Source organism: Poecilia reticulata, linkage group LG11, assembly GCF_000633615.1.
Source record: "Poecilia reticulata strain Guanapo linkage group LG11, Guppy_female_1.0+MT, whole genome shotgun sequence".
In the NCBI taxonomy this organism is placed as follows: Eukaryota; Metazoa; Chordata; class Actinopteri; order Cyprinodontiformes; family Poeciliidae; genus Poecilia; species Poecilia reticulata.
Window position 1 is genome coordinate 26469186 of NC_024341.1, and position 26882 is coordinate 26496067.

At 40.8% G+C, this 26882-nt stretch overlaps 1 long non-coding RNA gene across 1 annotated transcript; it reads right to left on the bottom strand.

Annotated features, from left to right (window-relative positions):
• Nucleotides 1-22313: 22313 nt before the first annotated feature.
• Nucleotides 22314-25829, bottom strand: LOC103472960 (uncharacterized). The gene is made up of 3 exons (XR_534951.2): nucleotides 25566-25829; nucleotides 24033-24281; nucleotides 22314-22707 (listed from the first exon to the last, which is right to left on the bottom strand). It is a non-coding gene; the product is annotated as an uncharacterized LOC103472960 (long non-coding RNA).
• Nucleotides 25830-26882: the final 1053 nt, after the last annotated feature.

The window sequence follows — 26882 nt, forward strand, 5'->3', positions numbered from 1 at the left end:
GCAAAAAATAAAAACAAAGCCATATTCATACTGAGTAAATGTGCGATAATTCAGATTATAAGCCAACAGTTTTAAAGCAGACATATTGATCATGTACCATGGATTTTACAGAGTTGATAAAGGTTGATATTGAAGTCAGCAAACTGAGTTTTCGTGTTTTTTTCCCAGTTGTAAGCCTCCCTTGTCCTCTTTTCTTTTCACCCCAACATCTTCATCCAAACTCGCCAGATTTCATCTCGGACCAAAGCAGAGAGTAAAAGTGAAGGAGAAGGTGAAAGGAGGAAGAGTACGAGGCAAGGGAGGGAGGAATTCGAATGAATAGGCACGCCGTTCTTTATGGCATTTATGTGCAGTGAGTAGAAAGCCTATCGACGGACACCCTGTCGGACAAAAGGGCCGCGCACGCTGAGTGCATTCGATTAAGGGCGCGCGGCGGTGTTAAACCAGAAAAGGTCCCCCCGCTGCGGCCGCGATTCATTATTTAGCAGGAGTGTAAAATGGACACCGGCTTTATAAACACATGCGGCCACTGAAGCAAGGCGTTGGGGAAAATTAACACACACAACGTACCAAAGGAGTGCACACTCCTTGGACAGACATGGCGGCCCTGTGCTCATAAACGGTGACGTACGATCGCTGATTACATACCCAAAGACAGAAGGACGCACGGGGCAGCCAGACAAACCCAGCACAGCCAATTTAGCCCTTAATGGTGTTTGGGGCCATTAGGGCCAACCATCAAGTTGACTGTCCAACGCGGCATGCATGTGCAGCAGGACACTGTTTACCTGCACTCTTTTCCTCTCCTATATGTGTGTCTAATGGTCTATGGATGTTACCACGGTAACAATGGGAGTTTGAGCTGGTTGAATGGACAGATCGGTGGACAGCGGCGAGGGGAAGCAGAGTTCAGGCGGCCATGTTTGGCAGTTAGGGGGGAAATATTCCTTCATGTCTGCACAGCAGGAAGTGACCATGGGGGGAAATGTTACTCACCATTTCCAACAAGACAAAATGTGAACAAGTGAGACTTTAAATGACACATTAAACATGATGCATCCAATTAGCTATGGCAGTATTTATCTGTATAAAGTACTTTACGTAGAAAAAATTAATTTTCTCCTGGAGAAAACTGGATTTTAGACTACAGAAAGTTTGAGTTTTTTCAGACTTGGCATCTCTTTTGCAAAACTGGCAGCAAAAGATAAATTTTAGGACAGAGGTTTTGGTTGAATACCATTCCCTAGAGCTAAACTAACCACTTTGTAATGCAAGAAGATGTTGAGGAAGAGCCCAGCGACCTGGTTTCTGTGACATGGAACAACCAGAAAAGGAACCCAACTCTTCAAAACTGACTTAAATTTGCAGCCAAATGTGTGTAGAGAAATGTTTCATCGAGCCACAGTGAGAAGAAACGTGTTGGGAGGAGCCAAGATGTGGCAGAGAACGCCATGACAGACCTGTAAACAGGTGGGAGAAGCATCATAACGCGAGATCCCCTCCAAAAACACTTATATTAGTTCAAACACAAATTATATATCAATACACACAGTTGAAACCATCTTAGCACTACAGATTTTTGCAGTTTTAAATAACTCTGCTCTCTGTTGTCTTTTAGTAGTACAGCCAATAACCATCAAGGAAAATTATTGCAGCTCCTGGATTGGTTGCTTTGCTAACAGCAGCCAATAGTGTTGCATTGTGCTGCATTTTCTTTTTCATAATATTTTAGATGTACTCTACAAAATAATAATTAAAAAAAACGCAAATAGTTGGAAATTCACTCCACCTCCAATCAATTAGAACTTTCTTTCAAATTGATAAAACGGTTGAATTTTGAAAACAACCAGCTGTTGAAATAAGACGATAGCCTCAAATCTCATCTTGGAAAACACAAAGGAGAGTAACAACATCCAGCTTCAGGAAACTGCACACCTCTAAAAACGCTGGCCAAGGCCTCAACGCCACACCTCCGGCAGGTAATTAACCGATTCAAAAGGTTTCTACCATTTGTGCCAAGCAGAGAGGTGAAAGGTCAAACCAGAAGGTACAAAAAAACGGCGTAACTTGGAAAGACAAAGCAAGAAAACATCAGTAGGAATGCAAGTAAATATCTGAGAATGTGTGGATCAGAAAAAAAAACATTTTTTTAATCACTGAAGTCATGTGCAGTAAAATAAATCTACAAAATAAAACACTAACATGAGAATACATCCAAGTATTAGATGCTTTGCTCTCTTTCTTGTAAAAAAAAAAAAAAGACTGGCAAAAAATAACCAGCAAAATATTTATAATTAAGAAATAAGCTGTTCTTGCCATCAGAAAACATCAGACCTGATGACTATGTGTTTGTTTAGATAGTGAGGTTAACGTAAGTGAAGGTTAAAATCCCTCGTTTCTAGAAATGTTCAGTTTTTAAGCACTAAAAAGTCAAACTTCATTAATCCCACTGAGTAACTTAAACAATCAGGGTGAGTTTTATTCACACTGATGTACATTTCAATACTAAACTCCTTAAATTCAGCTTAGTAGGACGACAAAAGAGGAATTAAAAGATTATTAGTATGGAAATGTAGTAAAACTGTTCTGGCTTGGTTTATTTCTCTAATGTTATTCCCGATGAGATTTTTTTATTTCACCATTAAGTTTTTATAAGAGAAAGTTAAATACTGAAAATGGGGGAATAATAACGATGACAGAGCGGTCAGGGTGTAAATGTGATGGACTCCTGTCAGACACACAATCTATAACCGTCAAAGTTTTCATGTACTTTAATCCCTGCATGCACCTCGACCTGCAGCTAAAGATGCATCCTCAGATGGTGTGTGTGCGCGCGTGTGTGTGTGAGTGTGTGTGTTTTCAGAGCTCAGTGTGGGAGTGAGGCAGCTTAACGCAATAAAGCATGTTGTATTGACATCTGTGTTGTGTCTATTGATTCCCCATTATGGAGCTAACAAACCCGCCTGGACGCTTTGTCATTCGCAATCACGTTAACACCGGGACTCGCCGACAAACGCTGCCCCTTTTTAAAACCCGATCCATACACACACACACTCACACACACATACACACACACATGCATGCATACTAAGGCAGGTGCACATGAATGCACCTTCTCACATTCCTACACATCCACCATCACCGTTCACGTTGCCGCACACACTCTGACGCGGCTGTGGAAGGGAAGTCAATGCCGGCTGATCAATACCGGTGGAAGGTTAAAACCACTCACACAATGGGCAGCTATGAGCTGCTTGTGGTTTACCACACACGCCGGAACGATCCATAACCGACCTCAACGCGCAGTTTTCAAGTCGTGCGCCCGTCTGCCGGGTTTGATTCCAGTTTGCATGAGTTTCATCTTCCCACAGCTATTTGCCCAGGAGACACAGTCACTCTGACCGGATCCAAACATCGGATCAGGCCAACACCTCCAAACATCCCCACGATCCGAGTGGGAAAGGTCTGCCACTTCATGCACAAACCCACAGAAAGGCAATTAATGCCGACGGACGGCGACCTCTACACAGGCTCAGTTAGGTGGAGTTCAGACGCCACAAACCCCCTGCTGAGCTCAGAGAGGTGAGGATCCGGAGTGCGAGGGCAGGTAGTTATCAGCACAGGGTCTCTGCAGGCTTCAGCAAGTCAAAGCTAAGACTTTTAAGACCTTTAATAAAAATTAACACCAAAAATGGTTGGGGGATCTTGATATGTTGCAATCAAGCATAGCAAAAACAATGAGACATCTGGGGTCTGTTTGTGAGGTTTTTTTTCTTTTGTTTTTTCCACAAAATGAATCAACAAATATTGTCCATTACAAACACCAAAAAGCTATCAAGTTAGCTAGCTATCTAGCTAACCAGTTGCTCATTTCTGACCTGATGTTTGGAGCAGGTCAAAAATAAAATACAGTTTCTAGCTAGCTACTTACCAACGGCATTTCATTCAATTTCGTTTTTCATTTCATTCACTCACTAAGAAATATGAATAGTGTATGTAACAACTGAAACAGACCATAAATGAAAAGGAGGAGAAATAAGTGTGAACATATAATATCAGCCCCCTATTCGCATAAGAAAATTAGCTATTCAGCTCAGGAGACCAATACAGACCTACTTCGAATGCACAAAAAATACACATCAGCTTAAAATTCTTTAAAATGCAGAAAGAGGTTCTGCATCGTTTTATCTCTCTGTCAGGGTTGTGCCATAAACTGACGGCTGTAACTGAATGTAAAGTTTTTGGAAATTTCAGTTCCTTTCAAGTTGTATTTGCCTTCATTTTTTTTTTATTTTATTTTTATTTTTTTACAAATCTGTGTTATAGTTAGCCGTAGCGTCAATCTAGAGTCAACTGCTTCAAGTAAAGCAAAGATGTTCGAGCGCGATTCAAACTTTTACCTGACATGGAAAATACAAGATTAAATAGTCATGCAACATCAACATTTAAGACCAATTTAAGGCAAACATAATTTAAAAAAAAGGAATTCAAGACATTATAAGGCCTAAATATTAGAAACAAGAATTGAATACGTGACTTTTTAAGGATCTGCTGAAGGCCTGCAGCAGCACAAACTGCATTTATGTATTTGTGAAGGTTAGTGCATGTGTGGGCAGGAAGTCTGTGCTTTGAACTCTGCAATAAAAGTTTCTCTGCAGCGCTGCCACTGCAACACAGCCTCATTGTTTCCTTACTGTGGTCATATCTAACCTCCAGGAGCTGTTTTCTCTCTTTGTTCCCTTTGTTTCTGTTGGCATAATCATGAAAGATAATGGCTTCCCATCACATTCACTTCACAGCGTCTGCAGAAGATCGATGACGGAGAAGTTGGAGCGGAGCGGCCGCAGCCTGAACAGGAGGACTCTCAGAGTGGCCGGCATAAATAAAGCATCTCTCTCAATCCAGAATCTGACAGCTCTCAGTTTTATATGGGCCACAGTGGCCCTGGAGGATTTTACAGCAGTGTACATAAAATAAAAGAGCATTTAGATTTCCTTTGTTGTGCTGCAGAGCGGGGACAAAGCGGAGGCAGCTACAGGTCCCTCTCCGCCCTGCCTGCCCTCTGAAAACCACACAGCAGAATAAAAACCGTCTGATCAGATCTCCGAGCTGCACAAAAAGGGAGGATTTAACTCTTAGCAGCGATCATCTGATGCTGAATATAATTCTGACAGAATGGTCGGCTTGCAGAGCGTTTTACGACTAAAATCAACAACAACAAAAAAAAACGAAAGCGGCTGCGTTTTGGGGAAAAGAGGATTCCCTTTCTTCTTTTGTTTGTTTTCTATCTGGTTTGTGATTGACATGAAGGAGATGTTGGGAGTTCCTCCTGAGGAACGCAGCAGGTGCAGAACTGACAAAGACTTCATTCAGATTAAAAGTAAACACAACAAAAAAAGGAATGCAGAAAAAGTAACAAATGGATTGAAGATTAGTGGCAAATTTCTTAACTTAATTTAAAAAAATTAAAAGTACGCAGGACTATCTTCACATTTTAATGGAATACATTATCGGGATATATTTCCATTAATATTTAATGCGCAAACTGCAAAGCTCTAAATGAGGTGAACACACTTTTCCATACCCGTTTAAGTGATAATAGCAAAATAAACATTTTATAAACAGAAATTATCAACAAGTCCTATCAAAACAGTGGAAGCAAGCTAGCATTAGCCTGGCAGCTTAGCATACGTCTTCCTATTCAAATGCAGTTTCTAAAGCCTTTTTGTTGTGGAATCACTTAGAAACTAGAGACTCCAGCAGACAAAATGTTGGTCAAGCTAACAAATAAAAAATCCAAAAACATTATTATTTTTGTTTCAGAGGTACGATAAACCTAAAAAGATGTTTTCTGTACTTTCATTGTCAACATGTCTTCTAGGTTTTTAACAATAAATTTGTTGTATTGGGGAAATTTTACACTGTTAACATAATAAAACAATTTTAACTAAAGAACATGTTTACCTTGTGAAACAAAAAAATGGAAAATTACAAATATTTAAGCAGGTAATCTTAACACAGACAAGGCCCAATGTCACTGTATACAAAAACTATTAAAAATGTAAAATATTCTAATATTTTGACATCTTTTTGCACTTTAGGTGCAAATTTTTATTCTTTTATGTAAAATAGGTCAAATAATTTTTTTTAAAATAAAGTGGGTACTCATTGTGTTTTACTGTTTTACATTAGAACCAGTTAGGATCAAACCATTTTAGCCATAAAGAACATTTCATTAACATGTAATCAGTAGTTTGAGGCCTTAAAAATGACAGAAATGAGATTTTGACTTTGCACACACACACTGATTTACTTCAATGTCTATGAATGTATCTTATTGTATTTCTGTTATGTGCTATAACTGAATATTTTCTCTTTTCAACTGTATGCTGCCAATGTCTTCTTGAAAAAGATATTTTTTTTTATCTCAGTGGGACAAACCTGATTACATAAAGATTATTATCCATCAGGAGTTACAGGATCTACTCAGTTTGCAACCATAACAACATTCCTCAGCATGTTTCTGTAATTTTCCAAAGCTAGTAAAGCAGAGTGACAAGATTTATTTTACTGAAAGGGAGCAAACAGACATCCTGCAGCAGCGTGAGAGTTCGGAAATGTAATTTGATCAACTAAATAAGGGATTTTAGAGCAGAACCTCAGAGTGTTTCAGTTTGTGCAACTGGACTGAAGTCAGTGATTTAATCACTGGATAGTTTAAGATTCAGGCTGACAAAAAAAAAAAAGAGTTTAGATCCAGCAAAGAGCCGCTGTCAGCTGTTTTACTCACTCACCTCATCTGGGACACACCCAGATCGGTGCACACTCACACGCACACAAAACACACACACACACACACACACACACACACACACACACACACACACACACACACACACACACACACAAACACACACACACACAGTGAGGTCTCAGATCAGAGCAGGACTGTGGGTAACAGATTTAGCTAAAGTGGCTTACAAGGCCCGACCAATACACCAAAAGAAAATCCAATTCTGCAAGCCGGCCGTCCGCGGGGACGAGCCGCAGACGGGAGGAGAGTTTGCATTTCCGTGTCGAGTGAATCCTACTTCACAGAAACGGGAAAGACAACAGGAAACAGCAGATTCTCCGTTTGTGTGTCTCTGGAGAGCATCGATGAAAGGCGGAGAAAAGAAGAAACAACTGAGAAAAAAAATGGACAGATGAGTGTTTGCTCTCTTGTACGGTTTATTTCTCTCGTGTGTATCGGCTGCTTATCACAGCGATGTGTTTAAATAAAAAAAGCAGCCGGAGCAGGAACTCCAACCCGTTCTTTTCCTCACATGTGGAAACACACAGGGGAACCGGCTCGCTCTCAAACGCTCACATTTTACACGCTGGTCAGATTTCACTCACACTCCGCCTTTAATCGACAGATTCCTCCAAACAAACAATCTCTAATTCTTATTGCTTCAATTCACCGATGAGCTCACCTGTTCCTTTGCTGACCCTCTCTCTCACTCATTCATTATTCATTCATGCACCCGGCCATTCTCTTGTTCATCCAATCACTCCCTGGCTCTGCTGCTCCTTTAACTTTAATTTCTTAGAGGCCCAGCCGGCGAAGGGACCCCACCCCCTCCGAAACAGAAGCTGCACGCCGGTTATGTGTTGCCTGTCAAAGCAGAAAGCGTTTCTCTCCTCCTGACACCTACTTAGGCTGATAACCTCAATTACTGCCGCATGGTTCTGCTCGGACCAGCATACATCCGGTTTTATTTTTGATTAAAAATGATCCAAACATGAACAGTTTATAACTTCATTTGAGTTTTTAAATGGTTTTCTTATTAGCTCTAGCAATAAAACTGCATAAATATCCCAGTGAACAAGTGGAGACATTTAAGACGATGATAAAATCATTACAGCTGCAGCAGGTTATTGATCAGCAATTCACCAAAGCATCATTAAAGTAGTGATGAGGTATTTAAGTGGGCGTAAAGGGAGCCGATTATTGACCGACAGACTCACTTCAAACCCAATCAGTTTCATTTATTTTACTCCAAATAACAGACTTTTAACTCAAACCGTTATCGTTTCTGGTTCGCTAAAGTTTCTCCCTTCTCTAACTGGACTCCTGTTTTCCCAACAGTCAGGGATCAATACATCCTGATCAATAGACGACCATGAATATCACCCCCGAATCCGGCCGAGAAAGACTGGAGGAGAAGAGAGGAGGCAGATGGGATGGATGGAGGAGCAGCAACGATCTCTGATGGATGCTAATGAGATTAAATATTCATGCACACTGTTTTTTTTTGGGGAAGGTTTTCCAAATGCAAGTAAGTAACTGAGCGATTTTTAAAAAATAAGATGAAATATGAATTACATATTTTTGTTTTATTCACTGTAAAACAGAGGAATTAATGTGAATTATAAACAGAAAACTCACCGGAACAATTTTGATGATTTAAGAAAAACATTTCTAAAAATATTCTCAAACTATTGCTGTGATTTATCTTTTTTCTGCAACCTCAACATATTGAAAAGCAGATTTTTTTTTAGGGAAAATGTGAATATATATATTTTGCCTGCTGTAAGTTGAAAACAATTGAACCCAATTTTATCAGGACGTAGGTAAAATAAAACTAGATGACGTGTTGAGACGGACTGGCTGTGTGCAGGTGCAGCGCGGAGGGAGAGGCAGCTTACCGGGGCTGGACCGCGGGACCAGCGAGGACTTGAGTCTCCAGGCGCTGAAGTCGGACGCTGTTCTCTGAAAGACGAAGGGGACCGGCAGGGGGACAAACATGGTCCTCTGTCGACCTGGTGGTCGTTGGATTTTTTTGGTTTATTCTGGTCTCACTTCGCTGCTCCTTCTATCCGGGGTCCTGCCGTCGTTCTCTGGCCTGCCTGCCGGCGTTGCTCTCCTGCTCTGCGGACGCTTTGAGGACGCTGGGACGGTTCAGGAAGTTTAGGTGTTTTTTCCTTCGGGGAGTCTGGACTCTTCCTCGGCAGATTTACATCGCTCTGCTTTCGGATCTGGTGGATGTTTGTGATCGATGCTTGATCAGTGGTTATCCAAGCAGGCTGGAGGTTTCTGAGCCCGGATGAGAGCTGCTCTCATTGCGCCCATGTGAACAGTCGGAGCGGACACAGTTTGTGCGTAAAGCCCGGTGAGGTTCCGTCTCTTTGCTTTGGTTTTGGGTTTAATAAAAAATTGATTTCTCCTCCAGTTCTGTCCGTAAAAGTCTCAAACTGTCCACCCGTGAATCCTCGGGAAGAAAAAAAGAAAAAAAGAAAAAAGAAGAAGAAATGTCCGTGTCTGAGTGGAGCCGATTTTAATTTTTGGTTCTGGTAAAGATTTGGTTAGTAGCTGGCTGGTCTGCAGAAGAATACACAAAGCGACACAATAATGCAACGTAAAAACATTATTTGGTAAAGAATTAATGAAATAATAAAGTAAGGCTGTAGGCAGGCAGCACCCCCTGTTTGACTTTCGCTCCTCCCTCTCCTCCTTTCGCTGTATCCTTCTTCCTCTTTCTCTAGCGGGGGTCACTAATTAAAGCAGAATCGATAGAAAAATAAACGAGAGAATCCATATCAATCAGCGCAGCGGTTCTCCGTTTCCTCTCCAGCTGAGGAAGCGACAAAAAGAGGAGGGGAAGGGCGCTTTCTCTCAGGCTCTGGTGTCTTTTCTTTGGCTCTGCTGCTCCATCCTCGGTCTTTTCTCCGCCGCCTGGATCCTCTCCTCTCTCTCTCTCTCTCCCTGGGTGTGTGTGTGTGTCTGTGAGGGTCGGGGTGCCTTCGGTTTATTTTGGGAACCCCAGCGGTTTCAGCTCCGACGCTGCGCAGCCTGAACGCACTCTGGCTCGGCTCGGCGCTCTCACCGGGAGACAGACGGAGAGATACCCAGCCCCCCCTTTGCTTTTACCCCATATTCCCTCCCCTTTCCACCCCGAGCCCCGTCACCCCAACACACACACACAAGCACACACACACTTCCTCTGCACACTTTATATTCCGTATTGTTGCGTGTTGTTCACACATTAAAACCCATCAGACAACCTCGTGTTTCACGTTTCATTACCACCATGATCCTGTACAAGATCCAGCCATTGATCATCTGATTATTTCATTATAATGAAGCCAATAATCACATCATCGCCGGCCTCAGAGAGATCGATCCGCTCCTCACAATGTGCGGACGTGAATTCAAAGGGGAGGAACCTTTGATGCATATTTCAGCAGGTGGATCTCTGCCTCTCTCTGTATGGATTTACGCAGCTCCGGCCTGCACAAGGTCACCTGCAGATCTCGGCTAATGTATTTCTTTTCCACAGAGGCGGACACCTAATCAAAGCCCCCACGGTCACGCGCGGCTCTTAAATTAGTAATTATGTTGGGCTCTGGAAGGCCACGTGCGTGTATGCGTAAAATGTGCGTAAAATGTCAGCTGAGTTGAATTTAAATTGCATGCTTTTCCCATTAAGGGGTGTGCGTAAGAGGTGAATGTGCCTCCCGGCCATAACCTCTCTCTCTCTCTCTCTCTCTCTCCCTCTCTTTCCTCCTCCTTCTCTTCTTCTCCTCCTCTCCGACGCACTGCGTTTACACTCCAGATTATCACCAACATGGATTTTTTTAAATAGAAAAATCCATGCGCTAAATATCGCGGTCAATGGAAGAAAAATCGACCACAAGTGCGCGCAGCTCTCCGTCTCCCACCTCCCGTATAAACTCCGAGGTGAGACTGAGCTGTTAATAAGTTATCGATCAATTATGGCGCTCATAGTTAGAAAGGCCCCGGGCTCTAAGCCAATGCTAATGCGCATGCAGGGAGAGGAAGGAGGGTTTATGAACCACCTGCTACGTGGAAGCAGCATCATCAGAGGCCCGGTTTCCTCACTTTACGGCGGCGCCACTCCTCTACTGCTGGGTGTTACTTTACCAACTCCTGCAGCTCATGACTAAACGCCGCTGTAACAATCCTTACAGGAAATAAAGATAAAGTAACTGTTTGACAGGGGTGTCTCGGAGTTGGAAAGTGGTGGCCATGCACCAATAATTTATCCATAAACTGAAGCTGAAAGCCAAAAGTGGTTCCCAAAACGTATTTTTCTTGTTTCCGTGTTGTTAAAAACACCAAGACTGCTGTTAAATAAGTTATGTCCTTCCTCTTTATTGGAATGGTTTATATGTTTATATGTAAAAAACAGAAACTAGTACATGAACTGAATGCTGAGTTGCATTGCTGGAGATCAAACTGAGCATGTTGGGGTCAAAGGCTATTAATCCTGTGCTGGAGATTCAGGATGCTTCCCCTGATAGACCGGCATACTCTGTTCTACTGGGGACCAAAATTACAAAATGTAACAGCATTTGTTACGTTTTGAGCTGCTGTCGTTGGCTTTCACACCGAGTCAAATGATCCAAACTAATTGAAAAACCTGTTCCCTTCCTCGCCTGTGCGGGGCACTACAGTAAGAACCACTGAAGGAAATCACATGAAAACCTCAGAAGACGACACTGAGCACAACTTCCTTCTTCGCAAAATGTAAACTAAAATGGAGTGCAGTCAGATTTTAGTGGGATTTCTCTTTTGTCGTTGGTAGACGATGTTTTTAGGACCAAACAGGGCTGGAGTTGATGCTCCCTTATTTACCTAAGGCAGTGTCTCTTCCAAAGCCAAGGCGGCTACACAGCAGAGTGACTGGAAACTCTTCTTCTCGTCAGGTTGAGCTGAATGACTTAGACCTGGTTTGCCCATCTCCAGTTCTCCAAAGGCGTCATCCTGCATCTTTTAGAGGCATCCCTGCACCAACACACAAAGCTCAACTCCTTCATCAACCACCTCTGCAGAGGCCTGGTGACGAAACATTCACTCAACTCAGGTGTGTTGGAAAGGATATGCATGCAGAAGACAAAGCTTTGAGGTTCCTTTTCTTCAGACATAGGACATAGGTTGTCTGTCTTGTAAAGAGCATTTTCAAAAAACACAAAATATTACCAGATATTTGTCCGTTTTCCAGTGCGAATATCTTAGAACTCTTAAAATAAGACAACTAATTTACAAAGGAGCCTGTTTTAAGTCAGGAATTCCTTAATGATGAAAATTTATTAGTTTCCCTGTCAGATTATTTAACTAACGAGACATTTTCCCCGAGTTATAAGTGAATTAATCTGCCACGAGATTATTTCATCAATATTAAAGGATTATTTACTTAAAACAGGCTCATATATCTTACTGAAAAGTCACTTCCAGGTTAGTTTTGTCTCATTTCAACAGTCCTAACATAATTGGACTAGAAACTAGACTGAAAAATACTTGGGAAGATTTGATTAAAAAGCAACTTTGGTGGAAAATTTAAGATTTGGAATCTCGAGTCCAGAATTAAAGCTGTCAGATAATCTGTGGATTAGAGGCATCCTCACAATCTGACAGATTTGGAAAATATTTAAAGGTAAAGTGAACAATGTTGTAGAATATTAACAAAAAGAACTGCTTAATGTGAATCAATAGTTTAAGTTTTGTTTATAAAAACAACTTTTCTTCACCTTATTTAAGCGGAAAAACCCGACATGTTTTTAGATCTACTAACTTATAGCTCATTTCGCTGTCATTTGTTCTTAATCTTGAATCTAATTTGGAGCCGTTTCCGTTACAAGCTGCAGCTTTTGATCTCAACCATGAATCGGCACACGTCACATCACAAAAGATCCCTCCACCCCCCTTTAAACTTGGAGAAAAAAAAGCTGCTCCCATTTGACAGATGACATCCGCGTGCCCAACGAGAGGCACGGGGAGCGAAAAGAAAAGGAGCAGAAGGAGGAGGAAGAGGAGGAGGAGGGAGAGGCCGAATAAAGAAACGACCAGTTGTCCCTCATGATCCCCCCCCTTCCACAGAGGAGGGCAAGCGCACAGGAGCCCCGATACAAACTCCTTCCAGACAAAAGCAATTATTTCTTGCAGAATATAGTGTGTTTTGTGCGTCCAACGCGAGGAGGAGGAGGGATGTGTGTGTGTGTATGTGGGGGTGTGTGTGTGTGTCGAGGGGGGAGACGTGTGGATCTAAAGAAGAGGTGAGGAACACAACGCACGGCCGGCCTCGTTAATATTTCCTTTAAATCCACTCTCAGAGGATTATTGGTTACAATACATTTCTGATCAATCGATGCAAACAAGGAGCCAAGACAACCTGGAAAACTACAAATATTTGACAAAAAAATATTTATGGTTTGAAATATCATCAATTTGTTGAAAATATATAAATATACTCTCAGTAAGTAAACATCTTTATTACAGCACTGCCAAAACAACATTGTATCTAGTATTTTTAGTCTAGTTTCTTGTAAAAATATCTTAGTACATTTGACATAAGTCAAAATTAACTTGCATGTAACTTTTTGCAGCATTTACTTGTTTTAAGTCAATTATTCCTTCATGTTGATAAAAAAACAGGTGCAATTTGCAGATTACTTCACTTAAAATAAGATATTGTTTCCATATTATGTGGAAATAATCTGCCATCATCAATATTAAGAAATTAGTCACTAAAAACAAGCTCATATTCATTTCTGAAAAATTACTTGCAAGTTATTTTTGTCTCATTTCAAGTGCACTAAGATATCTGCACTAGAAACTCAACTAAAAATACTGGACAAGATTTAGTTTTCTGTTCTGAGGGTTTCTCCAGGTTTCACCAACAAAATGTAAGACTTTTTAAGACCATTACCAATGAAATGTAAGATTTAAGATTGACAGAGTTGTGCAAAAGAAGATTTCATATAGTGGTAGTGTATATTTTAGCACAGAATAAATGCAGCATTGTAAGAGTCGGCAAGAGAAATGAGCCAGCGGTGAAGACGAACGTCGCCCAGTCAACCGGTGATAAGTCCATACTTTACACTAGCTAGCTGGGTGTATTAGCCGCTAGTTAGCGGTAGCCATAACCGGCTCAAGTCACCCAATCCAATGAAGATGCCTGCATGTGATGCAAACTTTAACCTGACATTAAAATCCAACAAAAAAATAAATAAATAAAACACAGAATATGAGATCAAGATCCGTCATTAACATGTACAAGGTTAACTTGCAATTAAAAAAAATGATTTAAGACATTTTAAGGCCTGAATTTTAGACACATGCCTGTAAGACATGGGATGCCCTGAGATCTTTTCTGAATGCGTGTGTGTGTGTGTGTATGTGTGTGTGTGTGCGAGACGGAGAGAGAGAGTTCATTGTTAAATGGCAGTGTCACGTTGACAAACGAGTTGGTTGAATTAAATTCTCCCTCATCAATAACAAGGGGAGCCAATCAATACCGGCTTACAATTATATCACCACAAACCCCTCCGCTGCTGCTGTGACCGCTCACACACACACACACACAGCAAATGAAGAGTTAGAATCATTACCAGGCTGTTACATGAGGCTTATTAAACCATAAAATATTAACACACAAACTGAAGGGAAGACAAAGTTTCTGTTTAATCCCGCAGACGGAGGGATTCATCTGCAGCCATCCTGGCGCATTATTTTTAGATTTTTTCCTCTCGTTATCTCTCATTCTGTTCGCCGCCTTTCCTCCCGCGGCCTGACTAAGTAATCAATTCTGACAGCTCGTCAATAGGCCCGTCTCGGCGCTGCCAATACCTCTCCTGCGTTTCCATTATTCCTCTCAGGCCGCAGACGACAAACAAAAGAGTAAAACACGACGCCGTCGATACGCCACCTTGATACGATCATCGAGGCGGATCAATGCTCTTGCTTACAGCTCACGAGCTCGACCCGACCCCGAGCGCGCTGGAAATCACAGCGAGCGTGAAAATCGGTTTGTGCATACACTTTCTCCCCCCCATACTGTGTTCTTATCTCCATAGGCTCTATAGGGATTTTGTTCATGTATATTCTCTTTCATTTTCACAGGTAATTTCATTCTGGCTTTGAAGACGCTCTTCCTGCCCTGAATTTGCCCGTGTTTGTATTTCACACATGTTCTGCATCCTGCTTCATCCTGGACGGCTTGTAATGGATTTAAGATTTAAAACGCAGGACAGAGGGAAGGAGTGAGGGGAAAAGCAGAGCTGAAATATTGACTTTTCTTTTGCTTTTATGCCTTAAAGTTCACATGTAGCTTCATGGATACAAAGCCAGACGTGCTCTTTGCTGCCCAAACATGCAAAAAATGCCAGAAACTGACAAAATCTGACATTATATCCATGCAGACACACACAGCTCTGGTTCTAGAGCCCAAAGAGCTTAGCTTAGCACAAACGCAGCATGAAGGCTTGAGGTAATGCCAGTGACATGGATGGAGCTTTCCGGCCGGTGCAGGCGATGTGCGCTCGCTGCAGAAATGGTGGGAGATGAGAGCCTTAAACTCTGAGCGGATCAGACCCGGCTCTCCTGGACGCCGCAGAATACGATCAGGAGAAACCAGAGAAACAGTGTGTGTGTGTGAGTGTGTGGAAGGATGGCAAAACCCATGTTGGAAACATAAGAGCTGAAAGGTGTTTTATATCATTTAGAGAACATTCGAGCTGAACCAGAAGGACAGAAAATATTGTGATAATGAAGGAAATTTCAGTGCTTTTCGTCTGATTTTTTACATCTCAACTCAAGTTTCACCATTTTCTCAGCAACTTTATTTAATTTGCTAATGTGCATAAATTTTAACCATCAATGTGTTGAATGGTGCAATCTGCAAATCATTTCTAATCTTTCTCTGAAGATCATTTTCTTATCCTATCAACAGCTTTTCTTCTCAAGAAAAAAGCTCTTTGTGAGATTCCCCATTTATAGCCAGTCGTGCAAATTATCATATAACTGGATTATTTTCAAAATACTAAAACCTGGACATTTCTGTATAGTCTGAGAATATTTCAAAGTTTTCCACTGAGCTGCATGAATATCAGGCCTTCATGCAGATAATGATTATGCATCAGCCTTTACACTAACATGCACCGTTTACCAAGAATTTATATAATCATTCAGTAGAAATCTTCTGTAACGAAAATGTCAAACTATGTTCTTCATATTTTTGTATATTTAAATAAATAAATGAGGGAAAACATGAAACTGGGCCAAAAAGATTCAATTTATATTCATTTCTCTCATCACTGGTATACAGCCTACATTTTAGGAGCCATTTGGTATCCTAATAATCCAGGTCAAAGTTCAAATGCCTAAACAAGACACAGTTTTAATTGAAAATATAAAATAATTGAAATTAGAAGTAAGCAAAAAAAAAAAAAAAAAAAGAAAAGAAAAGTGAAGCTGGGTCTTTTGGATCCAATCAATAAACCTAGAACTGGATCATTTGAGCCCAGTCAATAAACCTAGAAATAAGATCTTTTGGACCAAACTGTTACATCTAGAACATGAACTTTTGGACCCAAATGATGAATCAAGAACCTCGTCTTTTAGTCCCATCCAGTAAATCTAGAACTGGATCATTTGGACCTTCAGAAGAATACTGAATACTACAATAATATCTGGCTGCTGTGGAAGAGAAATGTCGGATGATTCAAGTCTTTTGCCCAAAGCGGTACATGTATAATCAGTTCAATTAATTTGAAACAAACTTAAAATCCTCCAGATGTTGACTCAAACATACATTCTCTCCATTTAGCTCCACATAAAGGCCAACTCTCGGATCTCTGGTGTTCCCTCCTTATCTCAGTATAATTTACTTGTTCGCAGACATCCTCGCAATCATACACAGACACAAGCTCGTGTTCAGCCTGCGTGGTTTTCCTGGCGAGGAGGGAGACAGACACAGAGTGTGTGTGGGTAGATTTAGAAGTGAGGATCAATGAGAAATGTAGAAATCAATGCACTTAGCGGTGGGAAATCAATGGGGCCTAATCGGGATGCCAATGGCACAAGTCAAAACAATTAAGAGGGAAGAAAAATGTTTAACAACCCCTCATCCCCTCCCCTCCCTGATGCTTACACAGGGGCCGAGGAGAAACAGAGGAAGGAAGAGGGATGCAGGGGATGCGGAGAGGAGGATAACGGCGAAGGCTAGATGTTCCCATGAATCAACAGGGTTCAGTGTGTTTGTACGCTGCTTTGCCTTGCTGCAGTTGCAGGCTTGATTCTTTAGGATCAGTCTCAATCGGGTGTCAAAGAGGAGGAAAATGAGCCTGACTTGAAAAGGGAAAATCTAAAGGCAAATGCAGCGATTCTGGTTTGTAGGACAGGTGAAGGTGCAGCAGGTGACCTGGTCTCACAAAAGTAATCACACCGCAAACCAGTTTGTATTTAATCAAACCCGTATTTGACGGATCACCATAAAAGTAGAGCTAAATTGTGATGTAAAAGCAAAATGTCATGTTTTTCGTCCAATAAATTCAGATGGAGAGGACGGACTTTGACTAGGCTATTTTAAAAGATGAATATGCTGTGACCTAAACTGTTTCACTGCATCTTTGGCTGTATGTTTAGGGCCGTTTTCCTGCTGGACAGTTAACCTTTAAAGGCTTCTGCAGCGTTTTCTTCCAGATCTGTTCTGGATTTACCTCCATGACTGACCAGCTTCCCATCCGTTAGTGTGCTTACACCAATAAACACTGAAATGTAAACATATGAAATAAACTTTTAACAAGAAAATCCTTAAACTGTTCTGCTCAACTAGAACTGAAACCCAATGAGAAGAGTTGTGTACTTAAAAGATCATCATCATCATTCTGCACGGTGGTGATGTGATATTTAGGTACGACCAACAGAAGCTGTAACATCTCCACACTGGAGCTGATTGGACCTTGATGTTCTGGTTAGAGTGTCTCAGATACAGTGGTGCCAAACCAGTAAGATACCAAAAAACAAACAAAAACGCTTTGAGTAGAGACACCAGTGAAGGTTTGATCAAATGATCAAAATACTTTCATTTCTAAAAAGAACAAGATTTTGAATCCCCACCATCTGGTGAAGTGAGCTGCTGGAAAGCTTGTATCATTATGCCACCATCAATATACTGTTTTAAAAATGGTTTCAAAACAATATTATTATTTATCGTGATAATAACTGGGACAATTTACCACCCTGCAAAATGTGTCATCATGACAGTCCAACTAATCATGAATAATTTATTTTTCATCTCAGAAAGACCATTTATTGATTTATCACAGCAAATCCCAATCAAGCATGACTATAATATGTGAAAACTTTAAGGGGTAGAGCTGCAGTTTCATTGTTTTTGCATAAGACGGCAGAAGAAACTATGTTAATTGTTTCATTTTAACAGCAGGTGATGAAAATCTTTTACTTGTTACAATGGATCAGATGGAGGTCTGATAAATATATAAACCTACAGGTAGATGTGAGGAGGCTTGATTTCAGACGGACAGAAACCACGAAGCCCTGGTCAGGCTGGGTGCTGCAGGATCTGTGTTTGGAGTGCACGGCGTGGCGGCGGTGAGGGAGGGAGGGCGGCGGGGGTGGATCTGGGGCCAATCAATAGCGGCCGGCTCTCTTACGACCCCCGAGTTCCTCGCGGTTTGGCTGGCGGGCTGGAAATCGATGTGCCGGACCAATAACTCAGGACGGGGTGTGGATTAGTGAACTGTCAACTAATCAGAGAGTTCCTGAATCTGACACCGCAGCCATTAACCTATCGATATGACACTTGGCACCGGCACACACTCTCACACATGAAAATATATACAAGCCCTGATGAGGACACGCTCGTAAAAAACCCAGCGGCTTCACGTCAGCAAGGGCTTCACGCAATTAAACAAAAGGAAAAAGTCAAACTGAATATTAGAAATCATCACAGAGTGCAGCTGAGACTGGTAAAAGGCATTTTTGATCAGAGGAACCTTTATGAACTTTGAGTGATCCACAGTGTGTTTTTGTGGAGGAAATCTGAGTTTAACACAGCAGATATGCACGATATTTGTGAACAGATCTAAATTTTGTTGCTTGTTCTTCACTTCTGATTTTTATTTTCTCAATGTTTGTCTCCAAAATGTTCTTTGTGTCTCTGACAAAAAGCACAGAAAACTCAAAATGTCCCCTTTAAATGTTTTTCATTTCCAGCAGCAAATGTTTTGGAAGAAAAGCTGGAAGAAGTCGGCGCCTGAAGGTCGGATGAGCCACACAAAGAGCATCTAAAACTTATCGAAGCGCTGCATTTAAACCGCGCTCTCTGGAGTCACTCCTGGTTTACGGATCATTTGAACGGCCGTCCTTCAGTTTCATTACATGCGTTGTGGGCCGCTGCTGCTTTGACCTCTGACCTCCAACCAAATAAGGACCGTCTGAGCTGCTGAACCAGAAATTTCAGTGTCTTCCACCTTCGCTGTGCATGTAGCTCAGCTGTAACAAGGCAATTCAATCCTGTTTTAGGTATTCAGAGGTGAAAATGTTAAAGTTTCTGATGCGGTTGCCTTTGCCAACACAGACCGCTTCAGTCCTGGACTTTCCAGAAAACGCCGCTGCTTTTATTCCACCTTTCTGCTCTGGGTCTTTATTGCGTCCACTGAGGTCTTTTCATATTCTCGTGTTCCTCTGGTGTGGCACTGCAGCTTTATTCTGCGTGAAAGCTGCAGCTTCATTTTGCATTATTCTTCTTTATTCTCATGTCTCTTTCTACTTCTTTTTTTTGGGGGGGGTAGGAGCAAAAAGGGGGATTATTTTGGGGGGTAATTCCATTGAAACCGCTCTGAAATAACTTGACTTGGCATGTGCCTATACAAGGCTGCACAAAGGCCTGCAGGAATACCATTCAGTAATGGGGTAAAGCAGGAGAAGAATCGGGACAAAAAGCCCGAATGTGAGTGAGAGAAAGTGTGTGTGTGTGTGTGTGTGTGTGTGTGTGTGTGTGTGTGTGTGGGTGTGTGTGTGTGTGTGTGTGTGTGTGCACAGCTGAACTGAGAGAACAAAATCACCTGCGAGGAAATAAGACAGCCAGAGGATGAAAGGGCAGCAGACTCTAGGAGGAAATAATCAAGTGTTGAAGAGGAGAGTGGAAACACTCACTGCATCAAATGTTATTCAATTTAGACGCCAATTTCAGGAAAATTTCAATATTCATTTAGGATAATATGATATAATATAAAGGTGATCTACTATGCTTCCTTAAAGAGCTTAGGATACAATAGAAAACATGTTAATTACATTTATTTTGCACAAAATCAATCTTAGATAATGAGATTTTAGTCTGATCAGTTCTGCCTAATTTGAGATCTTTTAGGGTCTGTAGCAAGTGGTTTCTGTATGTTAAGTCAACAACAAAACACTTATCTTTTCCAGCAGCCACTGTACAGACCATACAGCAGGAAAACCAGCTGACCAAATGTGCTGGAGCTCCGCTTAGGTTGCAAGGTGATGTAAATGTAATGGATTACAAGTTTCTTTCATAACTGCAGCAGCAGTTATGAAAGAAAGTTAATTTATTCAGTAAATGCAATTAAGAGCATAACAGCCGATGTAAAAAATAAAAGAAGAAACTGAAACTGACAAAAACTATTACCTCAGCCAAATATCTAAACATAAACTGCAACAAACCTTTCAAGTGGTTAAGAAAGTGCAATTAGGAATTCAAAATATAATGTAAAAGAAATGATAAAGCACAGATCACAGACACTGTCACTACACCAGATATAGATTTTTTCCAATAACGGGACCGATACAGATATTAATATTTGATTGGTGGATCTCTGTAGTGATTAAAACCATCAGGACTTTTTTAAAATGACTCATCTTCCAGACACCAAACAACATGAACTTATTTAAGCACTTGCGCTGTTTTTAGAAGCAGTTGAGACGCAAATGGACGTACAAAAATTTGAAAAATGCAAGTTTTGTATAATGGGTGCCCTTTAAACGTTGTGCAGTTTTTCCACATGTACTCGTGACAAGTGGATTTCCTGAGAGACAAGCGTGGAAAAAACAGAACATGTTCGCTAGAAATGAAGAAAAAAGCAGAACAGGCAACCAGAGGAGTGGTGGACGGCGGGGAGCGGGGCGGGTGGGGAGTGTGGTCTAATGATAAGAGCTGCAGGGAGAAAGGCGGAGAGCTAAAAGAAAGGAGGAACGGAGGCAGGTTACCGCATTACAGCCGCCGAGAGAAAAGGCGAAGGGTGGGGGGCGGGCGAGGAGCAGGCCTCCCACACACTCCGGATTAGGAAACATATGCAGTGGAGTAGCGAGGGATTAGAGGGTGAAGGAGAGCTGGAAGGAGCAAAAGAATGGCTTCTGGGAGGAGAGGAGGGCTGTAGGTAGTCGGCCAGGCGTGTGTTTTTCTCCTGCACCCCTTCCCCCCACTCAGTCCTACCTTCATCTTTGAAGATGTGGGATGATTAGTGTGGAGGGAGCCGGAGGAGGCCGTCTGCTGGAAATGTCCGTAGAGCCGGTCGGTTCCTGAATACGAGACGGTAAAACTTCAGACCAGAGAGCAGCGGTCAGAGATCAATGAGGAAACTAATTTTTTTGTCATTTATATTTTGTTGATTATTAGTTTTTGTACATCACGAATGGAGCTAAACAATAAATGAATTATATACAGACATGTGATCTATATCAACAAATAATACATCTGATTGAATATTAAATATGTAGAATATTCACTCACAAACATGACTGTCAGGTTAATTGGCCTCTCCAAATTGTCCCTAGGTGTGTGTGTGTGTGTATGCGCATGGTTGTGTGTCCTGTGTGCCTCTGTGTTGCCCTGCGGCAGACTGGCGACCCGTCCAGGGTGACCCCGCCTCTCGCCCAGTACGCTAGCTGGAGAGGCACCAGCAACCCTCCCGACCCCACTGAGGGACAAGGGTGTAAGAAAATGGATGGATGGATGGATGGAATATTCACTAAACTATGATCCAGAACCGCACAGCATTCTGGGAGATGTAGGCACTGGAAAGACTTTAGCCGCTCAACCTCTGACAGCTAGCTGGGATCATGGCATCAACTCTCTCTCTCTCTCTCTCTCTCTCTCTCTCTCTCTCTCGTTTCCTAGCAACTCAATCATTCTTTGGTTGCTTGGCAACAACCTGGTGAGTAAATTGCACAGCAGCAGTTTAAGGTTTCATCAATGTGACTCAGAACTGCTTTAAAATAAAAAAACAAAGTGACATGAAAACTGTAGATAAAACAGAAAAATTAATGTCACCAGTTTGGCAGCATTTCAGATATTTAAAACAAAAAGACTAATCAATTAGAAACACAATTTTTATGTTTTTTGTATTGGAGTAATCATGAAATTACTACTTCATTTTCCGAATATTACGACTTTATTCTGGTAACATTTCCACTCTATTGTCATACAAATTTAATTTAAAAAAAAAGTAAGTCATAGAGTTGACCTGAATTCAAGGTCCAAATAAATAGAAGCAGTAAAACACACTCCAAAAACAAAATGGCCGCTCTGGGCGTGTAGACATCACTCCAACAAGGAGCGCATTGGTGAAAAATATTGAGATTTTTCAAAGATTAATCAAACTTTGTGTTTTTGAGGATTTAACAAATATAATTGATTTATCGCTAGGCTCTTCTCTGTGGTTATTTCAGCAGGACGACACAGAATCCAGTCCAGATCTGTGTCCATTTGGGAATGTTTGAGTCTCCGGCCTCTTTCACAAAACATTTCCGTCATAAACCCGTGAAGAAGAGCCGCCCCTGAGCTCCATCGCTGTCATCTCCTCGCTTGACAAGTCAGGTGTGTAACGGAGGCGAACTGACCTCTGACCTCCTCCAAAGCACATCAACATGGCAAAATGGTGCTGTAAGTGTTTTGTGAAAGGAGTTAATCACAACAAGGGACACTTGAAACAATCATTTTGAATTTCTGTCTGCTAAAAATGGAAAGAAAATTACAGATTTAATGTTTATATTGATCTATGACTCCACTTATTTATTCTTCTTTGATGAAAACCACAGACATTTTGGCTGATCCAGTTTGTTTCGAGCCCTTAATTTGCACATAAAAATGTATAATCTGAAATAAAATCATGCACATTTTTTAAATTCTATATCTAAAAAGTCCAGGAGTGTTAAACATATATCACACGGTTAACGTGGAGGGTAAATGTCCCAGAGTTAGCCATCTGTTGTCACAGGACAGAAAACATAAAAACATTCCAACCCTGATGGATTAAAAATATGAGTTCATCCAACTCAGTTGTTCTGGATTTAATATCTTAAACGTAAATATGTTTTTAAAATTACTTTTTTTGTAAATATTGTTTTCTGCACACTCTATTTTCCACTGATGATGATAAACATGCTGCAGATTTATACATTTGAGATTTTTCATTTTTGTTCCCACGCTGCTGGATTCACTCCAAATATTCATATTAAACTTTGATACAACTTTCACTTTGTTATAATTAGTAACAATAAAATACATTTAAAGCAGCACCTTAACCTAAAAGGTTTTACAAACAGTGTTATTGTACGTCTAAAAATGGAAAATAATTTGTTCTCTTAATTGTTTCGGGAAATTATCTTTTAATATGGATGCATGTCAAAAAACAATAGAAAAACAATAACTGAAGAGCCGATCAATCTTTCAGTGACTGTTCAGTTTATGCTGCAGAAAGAGTCAACCAGGCTGTGTGTTTTGTTAGTTTGTAATTGGGTGTTTCCCAGTGTGTGTGCGCGTGTGTGTGTGTGTTTACATGCTATGTCATGGGCCAAGGTCAAGTGATGATTTACAGGAAATCTGTGGTGAGATAAAGGGAAGTAGAGACGGGAAGTAAAATCGAGAATGATGATCCTGAAGGTAAAAACGACGACAGTCACTGATGAACCGCAACTTTTCACCTCAGGTTTGTTTACCTTTTATTAATGAAAACTAATGATATGAATTTAAAAGCAGAAACATGTTTAAATCTGCATCCTCTTTTCCCTCAGACTAATTCCTGAATACACACTCACACACTCTCCTGCAGCAGAAACGTCAACCTTTGTTAGATGAGGTCAGGCGTCTGGGATGAAGCTGACCTTTGACCTGCAGGCCAGACCAGCTGGACGGAGAGCCGGCTGATGTGTGCAGCATACGTGATGTTTGTGTTTCTGTGCGTCAGTAGTGAGGAGCTGGATTTACCTCGTCAGATCCAGAGGCGGCGGCGGCGGGTCGGTCTGCTCGTTACGGCGCCTGAACACCGCCGCGGCATCGATCCGTCCGGGTCAGACGCAGCCCGATCCTGTCCTCTTTAGTCCGGCTCGCTCGCCCGTCCTCGTCTTCTTCTTTCTTACGTGGGTTAATATCTCATTAACTGCTATTATCTTCACACCAGTCACCGCGGCAACAGCCGCCTGGACACGAGCCGGCAATTCCCCGTAGCCCTGCATCCTGTGGATCAGACAAGCAATGAGCAGATTATTGGAAATCAATCCCAGGGAGTTACTGTTTTCCTGACCTCCCAGGCTGCGGCTGCAGTATTTACACAGGAACGCTGGTCAAATGTTGACTGCAGTGGAGTTTACACACGTGTCGATACATGCAATGATGGGAGTCAATAGGGCATGAGAGGGAATAATCATTCTGAGGTTCATAAATCATAAAATGCAAGATTAGAATGGTGGTTTTTGATCTCATGTTTACCTTAAAAGTGGATTAAAACATTTTCAAACTCATGGTTTAAAACGTATATTATTCCATATGATTGGTTACTTTGAAATTAATGCCTTTAAGATTTGTGGGAGTCCCTGAAACGGCAGCAAACCATGGGGGGTAGAGAGGGCCCCTTATCAGCGTCTGAGCAGTCCTGATCCGTATTTTCCACGCTGCAATGAGGAAATATTATTTAAGGGTGAGCTGGTCAGGTCTGGCTGCACCACTGTGCCACCCAAATATACTGATTATTATTATTTTTATTTAAAAATGTATTTCTACATGGTAATATGTTTTCAAAATACCCAAAACTTTAAATAAAAAGATGAATAGAATATTTTTAAAGATTAATTTCCTGTTCTTGAAATAAATTAAAATGTCCTCTGAAATTAATGTCTACTGCAGGTTCTAGATTATTCTTTTCAAAAAGGAAACATTGAAAATTATCTTAAATTTTTAGGTCCTGCTGTAAAATTACTCCAAGGGAATCTTAATTTATTTGCATGATTTACAAATCGGGCTGTAGATGTTTTATGTGATTTGTTGTTGTATTTAAAATATTTTAAAGAATGAAACTGTCAACTTTTTATCTCGTTTTGTTGCTGTATATCCCAGGACACTTTTGTATTTCTTTTTCTGGTTAAATAAAGTTTATAAACAAACAAAAACCGCCAGAATGCCTAAGAAAACAAGTCATAATTACATATTTTTGAATCAGAACTCTGAGATTAAAACCAGAATAAAACATTTACTAAGACAAGACAAAATATCTAGATATTTTTATTTGACTTTAAAATGACTTAAAAGAGTTTTTACCTGCTACTTCCGGGCTTTCAGCTGGTTGTTGACGCTAATTTAAGCTAACAGCAAAGATGGCCGACTAATGTTTCAGTTTCGGAGTTCTGGGGGTTTAAACTTCAGCTACTATTTGTATTTCCTGATAAATATTTTCTAAATAATCCCACTAACGGGTGGTTGACGAGCTAAAAGATAATTTTGATCATTAAAGCGAAGAAAACTCACCTGTCTCTCGTTGTGTTGCTTAGCAACGACAGTAGGGCGGATGGAGGAACTACGCTGCCGCTGCGGAGGGATACCTTGTAATTTATAAAATAAACACCAAACTAGGAGGCAGTATGAGGTGTTTTAAAGGGAATATGTCTCCTCGGGCCTTAAAAACGACCCCCCTCCCCGCCGCTTCTCTCTGTTCCTGGTAGCTGATCGGGCCGATGGGAAAGTGGCCGGCTGACCTTTAACCCTGGGGTCGCTCCACAAAATGACGGTCCTAAAATAAAAGGTAAAGCGGCCGTCACCATGTACAGATCATGTTTACCGGGAGAATAAAGGCAGAAAAATGTAGATCATGTCATTTTTTCCAACTGTTATCATGATTATTATTATTATTTGTCACCCTTATTGATTGTTTATCCGCTCATATTATGTTCATCCGTCAAGAATAAATGTAAAACAGTAGGATTTGTATTTGTATAATATTTATTATTCTTTCTTTTTGTGAAAGAGTGAAGCAAACGTTTTAGGCTTCTCTGAAACAGTGTTGGACTCCTGGGGAACATGTGGCCCTCCAGATATGAATCTGTTATTATTCATCAATTCAAATGAAAGTCATGAAAGTGTCGCGACTCGGACGGAAAATCGATCGATGACAAATTTGAAAGTCTTTTTCAATCACAATGAGGGGATTTTTTTTTCTTCCAGAGGTCAGTGTCTGTCTGGGTTTGATCTCCAACTAAAGGAGAATAAAAAATATAAAATAATCTGCCTGATGGCCTCTGGACACGTTATTTAAAATTTACATTTCTATCTGTTATAAATAAAAACAGATTATTTATAAGAATATATCAAAGCTTCCTGCTGTACTTTACTGGGCCTATATGTCATTTATTTTTAGATACATATGTGATGCTTTAAATTTCGTTAAATTCCACATTTGTAATTGCAACAATATGCAGTTTTTCCTCATTTTGTGTGTTTTTTATTAGAAAAACTTCTTCGCATTGCCATGGTGCGGCGTTCAGGTCGTTTACAGCCAATAAATAATCAAATTAACGGCAGATCAATAATTATACGATTGAAATGACCAGATATTATTTTTATGTTGATTTATCAGGGAAATAAAATCTCTAAATGTCTATTTTCTCGAAGTTATTCTTATTTGCATACAACCAAATGTGCTGTAATTTAGCGCGATATAGTGAAGCTATTTTGATTCGTTAAAAGTTTCCTATTTGCAAAACGAAGCAATGAGATCATTTTTAAAATTCGTATTTAAATAATTTGAATATGTAGATCATTTTATTTTCAAAGCTTTATTTCATTGTA